General features: G+C 62.8%; 2 non-coding genes across 2 annotated transcripts; both read left to right on the top strand.

The window, feature by feature from the left end:
• The first annotated feature begins 4,202 nt into the window (after positions 1 to 4,202).
• Positions 4,203 to 4,321, top strand: LOC131866638 (5S ribosomal RNA). Its single transcript, XR_009365239.1, has one exon. It is a non-coding gene; the product is annotated as a 5S ribosomal RNA (ribosomal RNA).
• A 7,804-nt stretch (positions 4,322 to 12,125) lies between these two features.
• On the top strand, positions 12,126 to 12,244 carry LOC131866595 (5S ribosomal RNA). Its single transcript, XR_009365196.1, has one exon. It is a non-coding gene; the product is annotated as a 5S ribosomal RNA (ribosomal RNA).
• The last annotated feature ends 3,090 nt before the right edge of the window (positions 12,245 to 15,334 follow it).

Genomic DNA, 15,334 nt, shown 5'->3' on the forward strand with positions numbered 1-15,334 from the left:
TGCACGCCGCACCTTGGAGCACACTTCGGAGCGCTCCTTGGTGCGCACCATGGTGCCCACCAGGGCGCGCAACCCAGCCAAGGTGTGCGCACCAAGGTGCACGCGAGGTGCGCACCCGGGGCAAACCGGGGTCCGACTTCGTGCACGCCGCACCTTGGAGCACACATCGGAGCGCTCCCAGGTTCGCACCAGCGTTGCGCACCTTTGATGCGCTGCCTTCACTAATTTCCAGAAAAGGCAAAAAAAAACGATATTTTAAAATTTCCGTTCTGAAAGATAGTGAAAAAAACGGAACGCGGGTGCCATCTTGAGCCCTTCCTGGTGCGCAGCCCAGGCAAGTTGTGCGCACCAAGGTGCCCACCCTGGCGGAGGTGCGCGCCCGGGGCAAACCGGGCTCCGACTTCGTGCACTGCATGGTGCCCACCAAGGCGCGCAACCCAGCCAAGGTGCCCACCGCAGCGAAGGTGCACGCGAGGTGCACACCCGGGGCAAACCGGGCTCCGACTTCGTGCACGCCGCACCTTGGAGCACACTTCAGAGCGCTCCTTGGTGCGCACCAGGGCGCGCAACCCAGCCGAGGTGCCCACCCCGGCGAAGGTGCACGCGAGGTGCGCACCCGGGGCAAACCGGGCTCCGACTTCGTGCACGCCATGGTGCCCACCGCGGCGAAGGTGCGCACCCGGGGCAAACCGGGCTCCGACTTCGTGCACGCCGCACCTTGGAGCACACTTCGGAGCGCTCCTTGGTGCGCACCATGGTGCCCACCAGGCCGCGCAACCCAGCCAAGGTGTGCGCACCAAGGTGCACGCGAGGTGCGCACCCGGGGCAAACCGGGGTCCGACTTCGTGCACGCCGCACCTTGGAGCACACATCGGGGCGCTCCCGGGTTCGCACCGGCGTTGCGCACCGTGGTGGGCACCTCGGAGCACACCAAGGTGGGCAGCGAGGTGCGCACCTTTGATGCGATGCCTTCACTAATTTCCATAAAAGGCAAAAAAAAAACGAGATTTTAAAATTTCCGTTTTGAAAGATAGTGAGAAAAAGGGAATGCTGGTGCCATCTTGAGCCCGCCCTGGTGCGCAGCCCAGCCAAGGTTTGCGCACCAAGGTGCCCACCCTGGCGAAGGTGCGCGCCCGGGCAATTAACCCAACTTCCAACTTCGCGCGCGCCAGGGTGGGAGCGCACCCAACAACCGGGCCTGGGAAGAGCCAATGCGAGAAACCCCACCAAACTCTCTGACAAAAAAAGAGGGGGCGCTCCAGTAACCCCGCTTCGGAGCGCACCCTGGGCAAACCCAGCCAAGGTGCCCACCCCGGCCAAGGTGCAGGCGAGGTGCGCACCCGGGGCAAACCGGGCTCCGACAACGTGCACGCCGCACCTTGGAGCACACTTCGTAGCGCTCCCGGGTGCGCACCTCAGAGCACACCAAGGTGGGCAGCGAGGTGCGCACCTTTGATGCGCTGCCTTCACTAATTTCCAGAAAAGGCAAAAAAAAAAGGAGATTTTAAAATTTCCGTTTTGAAAGATAGTGAAAAAAACGGAACGCGCGTGCCATCTTGAGCCCGCCCTGGTGCGCAGCCCAGGTAAGGTGCCACCCTGGCAAAGGTGCGCACCCGGGCAATTAACCCTACTTCCGACTTCGTGCGCGCCAGGGTGGCAACCGGGCCTCGGAAGAGCCAATGCGAGAAACCCCACCAAACGCTCCGACAAAAAAAGAGGCGGCGCTCCAATAACCCCGCTTCGGAGCGCAGCCGGGGCAAACCAAGCCAAGGTGCCCACCCCGACGAAGGTGCACGCGAGGTGCGCACCCGGGGCAAACCGGGCTCCGACAACGTGCACGCAACACCTTGGAGCACACTTCGAAGCACTCCCGGGTGCCCACCGGCGTTGCGCACCGTGGTGGGCAGCGAGGTGCGCACCTTTGATGCGCTGCCTTCACTAATTTCCAGAAAAAGGCAAAAAAAAATGAGATTTTAAAATTTCCGTTTTGAAAGATAGTGAAAAAAAAGGAACGCGGGTGCCATCTTGAGCCCGCCCTGGTGCGCAGCCCAGGCAAGGCATGCGCACCAAGGTGCCCACCCGAGGTGCACACCCGGGGCAAACCGGGCTCCGACTTCGTGCAGGCCGCACCTTGGAGCACACTTCGGAGCGCTCCTTGGTGCGCACCATGGTGCCCACCAGGGCGCACCCGGGGCAAACCGGGCTCCGACTTTGTGCACGCCGCACCTTGGAGCACACATCGGAGCGCTCCCAGGTTCGCACCAGCGTTGCGCACCTTTGATGCGCTGCCTTCACTAATTTCCAGAAAAGGCAAAAAAAAACGATATTTTAAAATTTCCGTTCTGAAAGATAGTGAAAAAAACGGAACGCGGGTGCCATCTTGAGCCCTTCCTGGTGCGCAGCCCAGGCAAGTTGTGCGCACCAAGGTGCCCACCCTGGCGGAGGTGCGCGCCCGGGGCAAACCGGGCTCCGACTTCGTGCACTGCATGGTGCCCACCAAGGCGCGCAACCCAGCCAAGGTGCCCACCGCAGCGAAGGTGCACGCGAGGTGCGCACCCGAGGTGCACACCCGGGGCAAACCGGGCTCCGACTTCGTGCACGCCGCACCTTGGAGCACACTTCAGAGCGCTCCTTGGTACGCACCAGGGCGCGCAACCCAGCCAAGGTGCTCACCCCGGCGAAGGTGCACGCGAGGTGCGCACCCGGGGCAAACCGGGCTCGGACTTCGTGCACGCCGCACCTTGGAGCACACATCGGAGCGCTCCCAGGTTCGCACCAGCATTGCGCACCTTTGATGCGCTGCCTTCACTAATTTCCAGAAAAGGCAAAAAAAAGAAAAAAATGAGATTTTAAAATTTCCGTTTTGAAAGATAGTGAAAAAAACGGAACGCGGGTGCCATCTTGAGCCCGCCCTGGTGTGCAGCCCAGGCAAGTTGTGCGCACCAAGGCACCCACCCTGGCCAAGGTGGGTCACGGGGTGGGTCCTAGGGTGGGTAACGGGGTGGGTACTAAGGTGCGTGCCAAGGTGGGTCATAGGGTGGGTGCCAAGGTGGGCACCAGGGTGGGTGTGCACCAACCCTAGCCAGGGTAGGTCACGGGGTGGTTGTCGGGGTGGGCGTCAAGGAGCCAAGGTGGGTGGCAAGTAGCCAAGTTGCGTGCCAAGGTGGGTGTCGGGGTGGGTGCCAAGGATCCAAGGTGGGTGCCAAGGAACCAAGGTGGGTGTCTGGGTGGGTGCCGAGGTGGGAGCCAGGGTGGGTCCCAAGGTGAGTGCAAAGGTGGGTGCCAGGGTCAAGGTGAGTGCCAATGTGGGTTCCAAGGTGCCAGGGTCAGGGTGAGTGCCAATGTGGGTTCAAAGGTGCTAAGTTGGGTGCGAGGTTGGGTGCGAGGGTGGGTGGGTGCCAAGGTGTGCTAGGTGGAAGCCCGGGTGGGTCGGCATCCCATGGGTGTCGAGTTGGGTGCCTGATGGGTGCTTCTTGTCAAGTTTTAGTCGTCGGGACTCATTTCGAGCCTTAGAGGTCGTTTCTTGTCCGGTTGCCCTGTCTTCGACCTGGGAACCCAATTTTGGTCCTCGGGTCCCATTTTTTTTTGTCTCGCATCCCACTTTTGGCCTGTGGCCTTTTCGGGGTCGATTCTCGTTTTGGGCATCAGAGCATGTTTCTTCTCCTAAAACCCAATATTTGTTTATTAAGTCTCGGAACACATTTTTGTTCTCGTGGACCCATCATGGGTCTTGGAACGCATTTGTGGTCCTTGGGTCCCATTTTGCATCCCGAAACTTGTGTTTTGGTGCTTGATCCCTATTTTGGGTGCCCACCTTGCACCAAGTGCGCACCCGGGGCAAACCGAGCGCCTTGGTGCACCGGGGCAAGATCGAGCGTGCACCCGAGGCGCCCCGAACATGCACCAAGGTGCACTCGGCCCACATGTGAGCGCAGGTCGTTGCGCCCGAGGTGGTGTGTGGGCACCGCGTTGCAGACGGGACACTGCACGCACACGACGCCCCCTCCAGGTGCACGCACGTAGGCCGGGCCGGGTGCACACCCGACGCCCTAGCAAGGTGCGCGCACCCGGGCAGGGCTCACACTTGGCGAACGGGGCGCACTTCGCGAGGGAGGGTGTGCACCTCGACGGGGGTGGGTGGCCGGGGTGGATTCGCACGTGGGTCGCGGTTTGCTAAGTACACACTGCGACAAGCTCATAACGGGTGCGATCATACCAGCGTTAGTGCACCGGATCCCATCAGAACTCCGCAGTTAAGCGCGCTTGGGCCGGAGTAGTACTGGGATGGGTGACCTCCCGGGAAGTCCCGGTGTTGCACCCTTTTTTAGTTTTTCGCCGGGCATCGCAATGCTATTTGAATAAACCTTTTGCCCGTTTGCGTTCTCGTCGGGGCCGGGCCGGGCCGGGGTGCGCTGCCCGCACTACCGCGCGCGCGGGGGCGACACCGAGCGCGCACCCGAGGCGCCCCGAGCACACAGGCCACGGTGCAACCCGGGCGTTGTGCGCGCACCCCGGTGCGCCCGAGGTGCTGCGCGCGCACCCAGGTGAAATCGGTGTGCACCTCGGCCAGTGCGCGCTCGGTCGAGTCGCGCACGTTGGCCAAGGTGCACGGTGATGTTTCTTACTCTAAGGTTCCGCACCAGACGCCCGGGACAGGTGAGCGAAGCTGGGCGGGGCCGGGTGCGCGGCCGGGGCAGGTGCACGCAGCTGGAGAGAGCTTTGGAGCACACTTCGGAGCGCACCAATGATGCGCTCCATTCAAAAGTTTCCTGAAAAGGCAAAAAAAGTTGAGATTATAGAATTTCCCACTTGAGAGATTGTAAAAAAAAAAAATTTAAAATGAAGGAAACGCGGGTGCCAAGGTGTGCGCAGCCCAGCCAAGGTGTGCGCACCAAGGCGCCCACCCTGGCGAAGGTGCACGCAAGGTGCGCACCCGAGGCAAACCGGACAATTAACCCAACTTTCGACTTCGCGCGCACCTTGGAGCGCACTTCGGAGCGCTCCTTGGTGCGCACCAATCTTGGGCACCTCGGAGTGCACCATGGCGCCCACCAAGGTGCGCACCCGGGGCAAACCGAGCTCCGACTTCGTGCGCACCTTGGAGCGCACGAAAGGTGCGCACCATGGCGCCCACCAAGGTGCGCAGCCCAGCCAAGGCGTGCGCATCAAGGTGCGCACCCTGGCGAAGGTGCGCACCCGGGGCAAACCGAGCTCCGACTTCGTGCGCACCTTGGAGCGCACAAAAGGTGCGCAACCCAGCCAAGGTGTGCGCACCCCGGTCAAACCGAGCTCCGAATCGTGCGCACCAGAGGTGCACGCCATCGTGCGCACCTTGGAGCACACTTCGGAGCCCTCCTTGGTGCGCGCCGATGTTGCGCACCTCGGAGCGCACCCGGGGAAAACAATGCAATTAACCCGACTTTCGACTTCGTGGGCACCTCGGAGCGCTCTCGGGTTCGCACCTCGGAGCACACCGAGGTGCGCACCTTTGATGCGCTGCCTTCACCAATTTCCAGAAAAGGCAAGAAAACATTGAGAAGGTGTGCGCACCGAGGTGCCCACCCTGGCGAAGGTGCACGCGAGGTGCGCACCCGGGGCAAACCGGGCTCCGACTTCGTGCACGCCGCACCTTGGAGCACACTTCGGAGCGCTCCTTGGTGCGCACCAGGGCGCGCAACCCAGCCGAGGTGCCCACCCCGGCGAAGGTGCACGCGAGGTGCGCACCCGGGGCAAACCGGGCTCCGACTTCGTGCACGCCATGGTGCCCACCGCGGCGAAGGTGCACGCGAGGTGCGCACCCGGGGCAAACCGGGCTCCGACTTCGTGCACGCCGCACCTTGGAGCACACTTCGGAGCGCTCCTTGGTGCGCACCATGGTGCCCACCAGGGCGCGCAACCCCGCCGAAGGTGCACGCGAGGTGCGCACCCGGGGCAAACCGGGCTCCGACTTCGTGCACGCCGCACCTTGGAGCACACTTCGGAGCGCTCCTTGGTGCGCACCATGGTGCCCACCAGGGCGCGCAACCCCGCCGAAGGTGCACGCGAGGTGCGCACCCGGGGCAAACCGGGCTCCGACTTCGTGCACGCCATGGTGCGCACCGCGGCGAAGGTGCGCACCCGGGGCAAACCGGGCTCCGACTTCGTGCACGCCGCACCTTGGAGCACACTTCGGAGCGCTCCTTGGTGCGCACCAGGGCGCGCAACCCAGCCGAGGTGCCCACCCCGGCGAAGGTGCACGCGAGGTGCGTACCCGGGGCAAACCGGGCTCCGACTTCGTGCACGCCGCACCTTGGAGCACACTTCGGAGCGCTCCTTGGTGCGCACCATGGTGCCCACCAGGCCGCGCAACCCAGCCAAGGTGTGCGCACCAAGGTGCACGCGAGGTGCGCACCCGGGGCAAACCGGGGTCCGACTTCGTGCACGCCGCACCTTGGAGCACACATCGGGGCGCTCCCGGGTTCGCACCGGCGTTGCGCACCGTGGTGGGCACCTCGGAGCACACCAAGGTGGGCAGCGAGGTGCGCACCTTTGATGCGATGCCTTCACTAATTTCCATAAAAGGCAAAAAAAAAACGAGATTTTAAAATTTCCGTTTTGAAAGATAGTGAGAAAAAGGGAATGCTGGTGCCATCTTGAGCCCGCCCTGGTGCGCAGCCCAGCCAAGGTGTGCGCACCAAGGTGCCCACCCTGGCGAAGGTGCGCGCCCGGGCAATTAACCCAACTTCCAACTTCGCGCGCGCCAGGGTGGGAGCGCACCCAACAACCGGGCCTGGGAAGAGCCAATGCGAGAAACCCCACCAAACGCTCTGACAAAAAAAGAGGGGGCGCTCCAGTAACCCCGCTTCGGAGCGCACCCTGGGCAAACCCAGCCAAGGTGCCCACCCCGGCCAAGGTGCAGGCGAGGTGCGCACCCGGGGCAAACCGGGCTCCGACAACGTGCACGCCGCACCTTGGAGCACACTTCGTAGCGCTCCCGGGTGCGCACCTCAGAGCACACCAAGGTGGGCAGCGAGGTGCGCACCTTTGATGCGCTGCCTTCACTAATTTCCAGAAAAGGCAAAAAAAAAAGGAGATTTTAAAATTTCCGTTTTGAAAGATAGTGAAAAAAACGGAACGCGCGTGCCATCTTGAGCCCGCCCTGGTGCGCAGCCCAGGTAAGGTGCCCACCCTGGCAAAGGTGCGCACCCGGGCAATTAACCCTACTTCCGACTTCGTGCGCGCCAGGGTGGCAACCGGGCCTCGGAAGAGCCAATGCGAGAAACCCCACCAAACGCTCCGACAAAAAAAGAGGCGGCGCTCCAATAACCCCGCTTCGGAGCGCAGCCGGGGCAAACCCAGCCAAGGTGCCCACCCCGACGAAGGTGCACGCGAGGTGCGCACCCGGGGCAAACCGGGCTCCGACAACGTGCACGCAGCACCTTGGAGCACACTTCGAAGCACTCCCGGGTGCCCACCGGCGTTGCGCACCGTGGTGGGCAGCGAGGTGCGCACCTTTGATGCGCTGCCTTCACTAATTTCCAGAAAAAGGCAAAAAAAAATGAGATTTTAAAATTTCCGTTTTGAAAGATAGTGAAAAAAAAGGAACGCGGGTGCCATCTTGAGCCCGCCCTGGTGCGCAGCCCAGGCAAGGCATGCGCACCAAGGTGCCCACCCGAGGTGCACACCCGGGGCAAACCGGGCTCCGACTTCGTGCAGGCCGCACCTTGGAGCACACTTCGGAGCGCTCCTTGGTGCGCACCATGGTGCCCACCAGGGCGCGCAACCCAGCCAAGGTCTGCACACCAAGGTGCCCACCCCGGCGAAGGTGCACGCGAGGTGCGCACCCGGGGCAAACCGGGCTCCGACTTCGTGCACGCCATGGTGCCCACCGCGGCGAAGGTGCACGCGAGGTGCGCACCCGGGGCAAACCGGGCTCCGACTTCGTGCACGCCGCACCTTGGAGCACACTTCGGAGCGCTCCTTGGTGCGCACCATGGTGCCCACCAGGGCGCGCAACCCAGCCAAGGTGTGCGCACCAAGGTGCACGCGAGGTGCGCACCCGGGGCAAACCGGGGTCCGACTTCGTGCACGCCGCACCTTGGAGCACACATCGGAGCGCTCCCAGGTTCGCACCAGCGTTGCGCACCTTTGATGCGCTGCCTTCACTAATTTCCAGAAAAGGCAAAAAAAAACGATATTTTAAAATTTCCGTTCTGAAAGATAGTGAAAAAAACGGAACGCGGGTGCCATCTTGAGCCCTTCCTGGTGCGCAGCCCAGGCAAGTTGTGCGCACCAAGGTGCCCACCCTGGCGGAGGTGCGCGCCCGGGGCAAACCGGGCTCCGACTTCGTGCACTGCATGGTGCCCACCAAGGCGCGCAACCCAGCCAAGGTGCCCACCGCAGCGAAGGTGCACGCGAGGTGCACACCCGGGGCAAACCGGGCTCCGACTTCGTGCACGCCGCACCTTGGAGCACACTTCAGAGCGCTCCTTGGTGCGCACCAGGGCGCGCAACCCAGCCGAGGTGCCCACCCCGGCGAAGGTGCACGCGAGGTGCGCACCCGGGGCAAACCGGGCTCTGACTTCGTGCACGCCATGGTGCCCACCGCGGCGAAGGTGCGCACCCGGGGCAAACCGGGCTCCGACTTCGTGCACGCCGCACCTTGGAGCACACTTCGGAGCGCTCCTTGGTGCGCACCATGGTGCCCACCAGGCCGCGCAACCCAGCCAAGGTGTGCGCACCAAGGTGCACGCGAGGTGCGCACCCGGGGCAAACCGGGGTCCGACTTCGTGCACGCCGCACCTTGGAGCACACATCGGGGCGCTCCCGGGTTCGCACCGGCGTTGCGCACCGTGGTGGGCACCTCGGAGCACACCAAGGTGGGCAGCGAGGTGCGCACCTTTGATGCGATGCCTTCACTAATTTCCATAAAAGGCAAAAAAAAAACGAGATTTTAAAATTTCCGTTTTGAAAGATAGTGAGAAAAAGGGAATGCTGGTGCCATCTTGAGCCCGCCCTGGTGCGCAGCCCAGCCAAGGTTTGCGCACCAAGGTGCCCACCCTGGCGAAGGTGCGCGCCCGGGCAATTAACCCAACTTCCAACTTCGCGCGCGCCAGGGTGGGAGCGCACCCAACAACCGGGCCTGGGAAGAGCCAATGCGAGAAACCCCACCAAACTCTCTGACAAAAAAAGAGGGGGCGCTCCAGTAACCCCGCTTCGGAGCGCACCCTGGGCAAACCCAGCCAAGGTGCCCACCCCGGCCAAGGTGCAGGCGAGGTGCGCACCCGGGGCAAACCGGGCTCCGACAACGTGCACGCCGCACCTTGGAGCACACTTCGTAGCGCTCCCGGGTGCGCACCTCAGAGCACACCAAGGTGGGCAGCGAGGTGCGCACCTTTGATGCGCTGCCTTCACTAATTTCCAGAAAAGGCAAAAAAAAAAGGAGATTTTAAAATTTCCGTTTTGAAAGATAGTGAAAAAAACGGAACGCGCGTGCCATCTTGAGCCCGCCCTGGTGCGCAGCCCAGGTAAGGTGCCACCCTGGCAAAGGTGCGCACCCGGGCAATTAACCCTACTTCCGACTTCGTGCGCGCCAGGGTGGCAACCGGGCCTCGGAAGAGCCAATGCGAGAAACCCCACCAAACGCTCCGACAAAAAAAGAGGCGGCGCTCCAATAACCCCGCTTCGGAGCGCAGCCGGGGCAAACCAAGCCAAGGTGCCCACCCCGACGAAGGTGCACGCGAGGTGCGCACCCGGGGCAAACCGGGCTCCGACAACGTGCACGCAACACCTTGGAGCACACTTCGAAGCACTCCCGGGTGCCCACCGGCGTTGCGCACCGTGGTGGGCAGCGAGGTGCGCACCTTTGATGCGCTGCCTTCACTAATTTCCAGAAAAAGGCAAAAAAAAATGAGATTTTAAAATTTCCGTTTTGAAAGATAGTGAAAAAAAAGGAACGCGGGTGCCATCTTGAGCCCGCCCTGGTGCGCAGCCCAGGCAAGGCATGCGCACCAAGGTGCCCACCCGAGGTGCACACCCGGGGCAAACCGGGCTCCGACTTCGTGCAGGCCGCACCTTGGAGCACACTTCGGAGCGCTCCTTGGTGCGCACCATGGTGCCCACCAGGGCGCACCCGGGGCAAACCGGGCTCCGACTTTGTGCACGCCGCACCTTGGAGCACACATCGGAGCGCTCCCAGGTTCGCACCAGCGTTGCGCACCTTTGATGCGCTGCCTTCACTAATTTCCAGAAAAGGCAAAAAAAAACGATATTTTAAAATTTCCGTTCTGAAAGATAGTGAAAAAAACGGAACGCGGGTGCCATCTTGAGCCCTTCCTGGTGCGCAGCCCAGGCAAGTTGTGCGCACCAAGGTGCCCACCCTGGCGGAGGTGCGCGCCCGGGGCAAACCGGGCTCCGACTTCGTGCACTGCATGGTGCCCACCAAGGCGCGCAACCCAGCCAAGGTGCCCACCGCAGCGAAGGTGCACGCGAGGTGCGCACCCGAGGTGCACACCCGGGGCAAACCGGGCTCCGACTTCGTGCACGCCGCACCTTGGAGCACACTTCAGAGCGCTCCTTGGTACGCACCAGGGCGCGCAACCCAGCCAAGGTGCTCACCCCGGCGAAGGTGCACGCGAGGTGCGCACCCGGGGCAAACCGGGCTCGGACTTCGTGCACGCCGCACCTTGGAGCACACATCGGAGCGCTCCCAGGTTCGCACCAGCATTGCGCACCTTTGATGCGCTGCCTTCACTAATTTCCAGAAAAGGCAAAAAAAAGAAAAAAATGAGATTTTAAAATTTCCGTTTTGAAAGATAGTGAAAAAAACGGAACGCGGGTGCCATCTTGAGCCCGCCCTGGTGTGCAGCCCAGGCAAGTTGTGCGCACCAAGGCACCCACCCTGGCCAAGGTGGGTCACGGGGTGGGTCCTAGGGTGGGTAACGGGGTGGGTACTAAGGTGCGTGCCAAGGTGGGTCATAGGGTGGGTGCCAAGGTGGGCACCAGGGTGGGTGTGCACCAACCCTAGCCAGGGTAGGTCACGGGGTGGTTGTCGGGGTGGGCGTCAAGGAGCCAAGGTGGGTGGCAAGTAGCCAAGTTGCGTGCCAAGGTGGGTGTCGGGGTGGGTGCCAAGGATCCAAGGTGGGTGCCAAGGAACCAAGGTGGGTGTCTGGGTGGGTGCCGAGGTGGGAGCCAGGGTGGGTCCCAAGGTGAGTGCAAAGGTGGGTGCCAGGGTCAAGGTGAGTGCCAATGTGGGTTCCAAGGTGCCAGGGTCAGGGTGAGTGCCAATGTGGGTTCAAAGGTGCTAAGTTGGGTGCGAGGTTGGGTGCGAGGGTGGGTGGGTGCCAAGGTGTGCTAGGTGGAAGCCCGGGTGGGTCGGCATCCCATGGGTGTCGAGTTGGGTGCCTGATGGGTGCTTCTTGTCAAGTTTTAGTCGTCGGGACTCATTTCGAGCCTTAGAGGTCGTTTCTTGTCCGGTTGCCCTGTCTTCGACCTGGGAACCCAATTTTGGTCCTCGGGTCCCATTTTTTTTTGTCTCGCATCCCACTTTTGGCCTGTGGCCTTTTCGGGGTCGATTCTCGTTTTGGGCATCAGAGCATGTTTCTTCTCCTAAAACCCAATATTTGTTTATTAAGTCTCGGAACACATTTTTGTTCTCGTGGACCCATCATGGGTCTTGGAACGCATTTGTGGTCCTTGGGTCCCATTTTGCATCCCGAAACTTGTGTTTTGGTGCTTGATCCCTATTTTGGGTGCCCACCTTGCACCAAGTGCGCACCCGGGGCAAACCGAGCGCCTTGGTGCACCGGGGCAAGATCGAGCGTGCACCCGAGGCGCCCCGAACATGCACCAAGGTGCACTCGGCCCACATGTGAGCGCAGGTCGTTGCGCCCGAGGTGGTGTGTGGGCACCGCGTTGCAGACGGGACACTGCACGCACACGACGCCCCCTCCAGGTGCACGCACGTAGGCCGGGCCGGGTGCACACCCGACGCCCTAGCAAGGTGCGCGCACCCGGGCAGGGCTCACACTTGGCGAACGGGGCGCACTTCGCGAGGGAGGGTGTGCACCTCGACGGGGGTGGGTGGCCGGGGTGGATTCGCACGTGGGTCGCGGTTTGCTAAGTACACACTGCGACAAGCTCATAACGGGTGCGATCATACCAGCGTTAGTGCACCGGATCCCATCAGAACTCCGCAGTTAAGCGCGCTTGGGCCGGAGTAGTACTGGGATGGGTGACCTCCCGGGAAGTCCCGGTGTTGCACCCTTTTTTAGTTTTTCGCCGGGCATCGCAATGCTATTTGAATAAACCTTTTGCCCGTTTGCGTTCTCGTCGGGGCCGGGCCGGGCCGGGGTGCGCTGCCCGCACTACCGCGCGCGCGGGGGCGACACCGAGCGCGCACCCGAGGCGCCCCGAGCACACAGGCCACGGTGCAACCCGGGCGTTGTGCGCGCACCCCGGTGCGCCCGAGGTGCTGCGCGCGCACCCAGGTGAAATCGGTGTGCACCTCGGCCAGTGCGCGCTCGGTCGAGTCGCGCACGTTGGCCAAGGTGCACGGTGATGTTTCTTACTCTAAGGTTCCGCACCAGACGCCCGGGACAGGTGAGCGAAGCTGGGCGGGGCCGGGTGCGCGGCCGGGGCAGGTGCACGCAGCTGGAGAGAGCTTTGGAGCACACTTCGGAGCGCACCAATGATGCGCTCCATTCAAAAGTTTCCTGAAAAGGCAAAAAAAGTTGAGATTATAGAATTTCCCACTTGAGAGATTGTAAAAAAAAAAATTTAAAATGAAGGAAACGCGGGTGCCAAGGTGTGCGCAGCCCAGCCAAGGTGTGCGCACCAAGGCGCCCACCCTGGCGAAGGTGCACGCAAGGTGCGCACCCGAGGCAAACCGGACAATTAACCCAACTTTCGACTTCGCGCGCACCTTGGAGCGCACTTCGGAGCGCTCCTTGGTGCGCACCAATCTTGGGCACCTCGGAGTGCACCATGGCGCCCACCAAGGTGCGCACCCGGGGCAAACCGAGCTCCGACTTCGTGCGCACCTTGGAGCGCACGAAAGGTGCGCACCATGGCGCCCACCAAGGTGCGCAGCCCAGCCAAGGCGTGCGCATCAAGGTGCGCACCCTGGCGAAGGTGCGCACCCGGGGCAAACCGAGCTCCGACTTCGTGCGCACCTTGGAGCGCACAAAAGGTGCGCAACCCAGCCAAGGTGTGCGCACCCCGGTCAAACCGAGCTCCGAATCGTGCGCACCAGAGGTGCACGCCATCGTGCGCACCTTGGAGCACACTTCGGAGCCCTCCTTGGTGCGCGCCGATGTTGCGCACCTCGGAGCGCACCCGGGGAAAACAATGCAATTAACCCGACTTTCGACTTCGTGGGCACCTCGGAGCGCTCTCGGGTTCGCACCTCGGAGCACACCGAGGTGCGCACCTTTGATGCGCTGCCTTCACCAATTTCCAGAAAAGGCAAGAAAACATTGAGAAGGTGTGCGCACCGAGGTGCCCACCCTGGCGAAGGTGCACGCGAGGTGCGCACCCGGGGCAAACCGGGCTCCGACTTCGTGCACGCCGCACCTTGGAGCACACTTCGGAGCGCTCCTTGGTGCGCACCAGGGCGCGCAACCCAGCCGAGGTGCCCACCCCGGCGAAGGTGCACGCGAGGTGCGCACCCGGGGCAAACCGGGCTCCGACTTCGTGCACGCCATGGTGCCCACCGCGGCGAAGGTGCACGCGAGGTGCGCACCCGGGGCAAACCGGGCTCCGACTTCGTGCACGCCGCACCTTGGAGCACACTTCGGAGCGCTCCTTGGTGCGCACCATGGTGCCCACCAGGGCGCGCAACCCCGCCGAAGGTGCACGCGAGGTGCGCACCCGGGGCAAACCGGGCTCCGACTTCGTGCACGCCGCACCTTGGAGCACACTTCGGAGCGCTCCTTGGTGCGCACCATGGTGCCCACCAGGGCGCGCAACCCCGCCGAAGGTGCACGCGAGGTGCGCACCCGGGGCAAACCGGGCTCCGACTTCGTGCACGCCATGGTGCGCACCGCGGCGAAGGTGCGCACCCGGGGCAAACCGGGCTCCGACTTCGTGCACGCCGCACCTTGGAGCACACTTCGGAGCGCTCCTTGGTGCGCACCAGGGCGCGCAACCCAGCCGAGGTGCCCACCCCGGCGAAGGTGCACGCGAGGTGCGTACCCGGGGCAAACCGGGCTCCGACTTCGTGCACGCCGCACCTTGGAGCACACTTCGGAGCGCTCCTTGGTGCGCACCATGGTGCCCACCAGGCCGCGCAACCCAGCCAAGGTGTGCGCACCAAGGTGCACGCGAGGTGCGCACCCGGGGCAAACCGGGGTCCGACTTCGTGCACGCCGCACCTTGGAGCACACATCGGGGCGCTCCCGGGTTCGCACCGGCGTTGCGCACCGTGGTGGGCACCTCGGAGCACACCAAGGTGGGCAGCGAGGTGCGCACCTTTGATGCGATGCCTTCACTAATTTCCATAAAAGGCAAAAAAAAAACGAGATTTTAAAATTTCCGTTTTGAAAGATAGTGAGAAAAAGGGAATGCTGGTGCCATCTTGAGCCCGCCCTGGTGCGCAGCCCAGCCAAGGTGTGCGCACCAAGGTGCCCACCCTGGCGAAAGTGCGCGCCCGGGCAATTAACCCAACTTCCAACTTCGCGCGCGCCAGGGTGGGAGCGCACCCAACAACCGGGCCTGGGAAGAGCCAATGCGAGAAACCCCACCAAACGCTCTGACAAAAAAAGAGGGGGCGCTCCAGTAACCCCGCTTCGGAGCGCACCCTGGGCAAACCCAGCCAAGGTGCCCACCCCGGCCAAGGTGCAGGCGAGGTGCGCACCCGGGGCAAACCGGGCTCCGACAACGTGCACGCCGCACCTTGGAGCACACTTCGTAGCGCTCCCGGGTGCGCACCTCAGAGCACACCAAGGTGGGCAGCGAGGTGCGCACCTTTGATGCGCTGCCTTCACTAATTTCCAGAAAAGGCAAAAAAAAAAGGAGATTTTAAAATTTCCGTTTTGAAAGATAGTGAAAAAAACGGAACGCGCGTGCCATCTTGAGCCCGCCCTGGTGCGCAGCCCAGGTAAGGTGCCCACCCTGGCAAAGGTGCGCACCCGGGCAATTAACCCTACTTCCGACTTCGTGCGCGCCAGGGTGGCAACCGGGCCTCGGAAGAGCCAATGCGAGAAACCCCACCAAACGCTCCGACAAAAAAAGAGGCGGCGCTCCAATAACCCCGCTTCGGAGCGCAGCCGGGGCAAACCCAGCCAAGGTGCCCACCCCGACGAAGGTGCACGCGAGGTGCGCACCCGGGGCAAACCGGGCTCCGACAACGTGCACG

Source organism: Cryptomeria japonica, unplaced genomic scaffold, assembly GCF_030272615.1.
Source record: "Cryptomeria japonica unplaced genomic scaffold, Sugi_1.0 HiC_scaffold_151, whole genome shotgun sequence".
Lineage (NCBI taxonomy): Eukaryota > Viridiplantae > Streptophyta > Pinopsida > Cupressales > Cupressaceae > Cryptomeria > Cryptomeria japonica.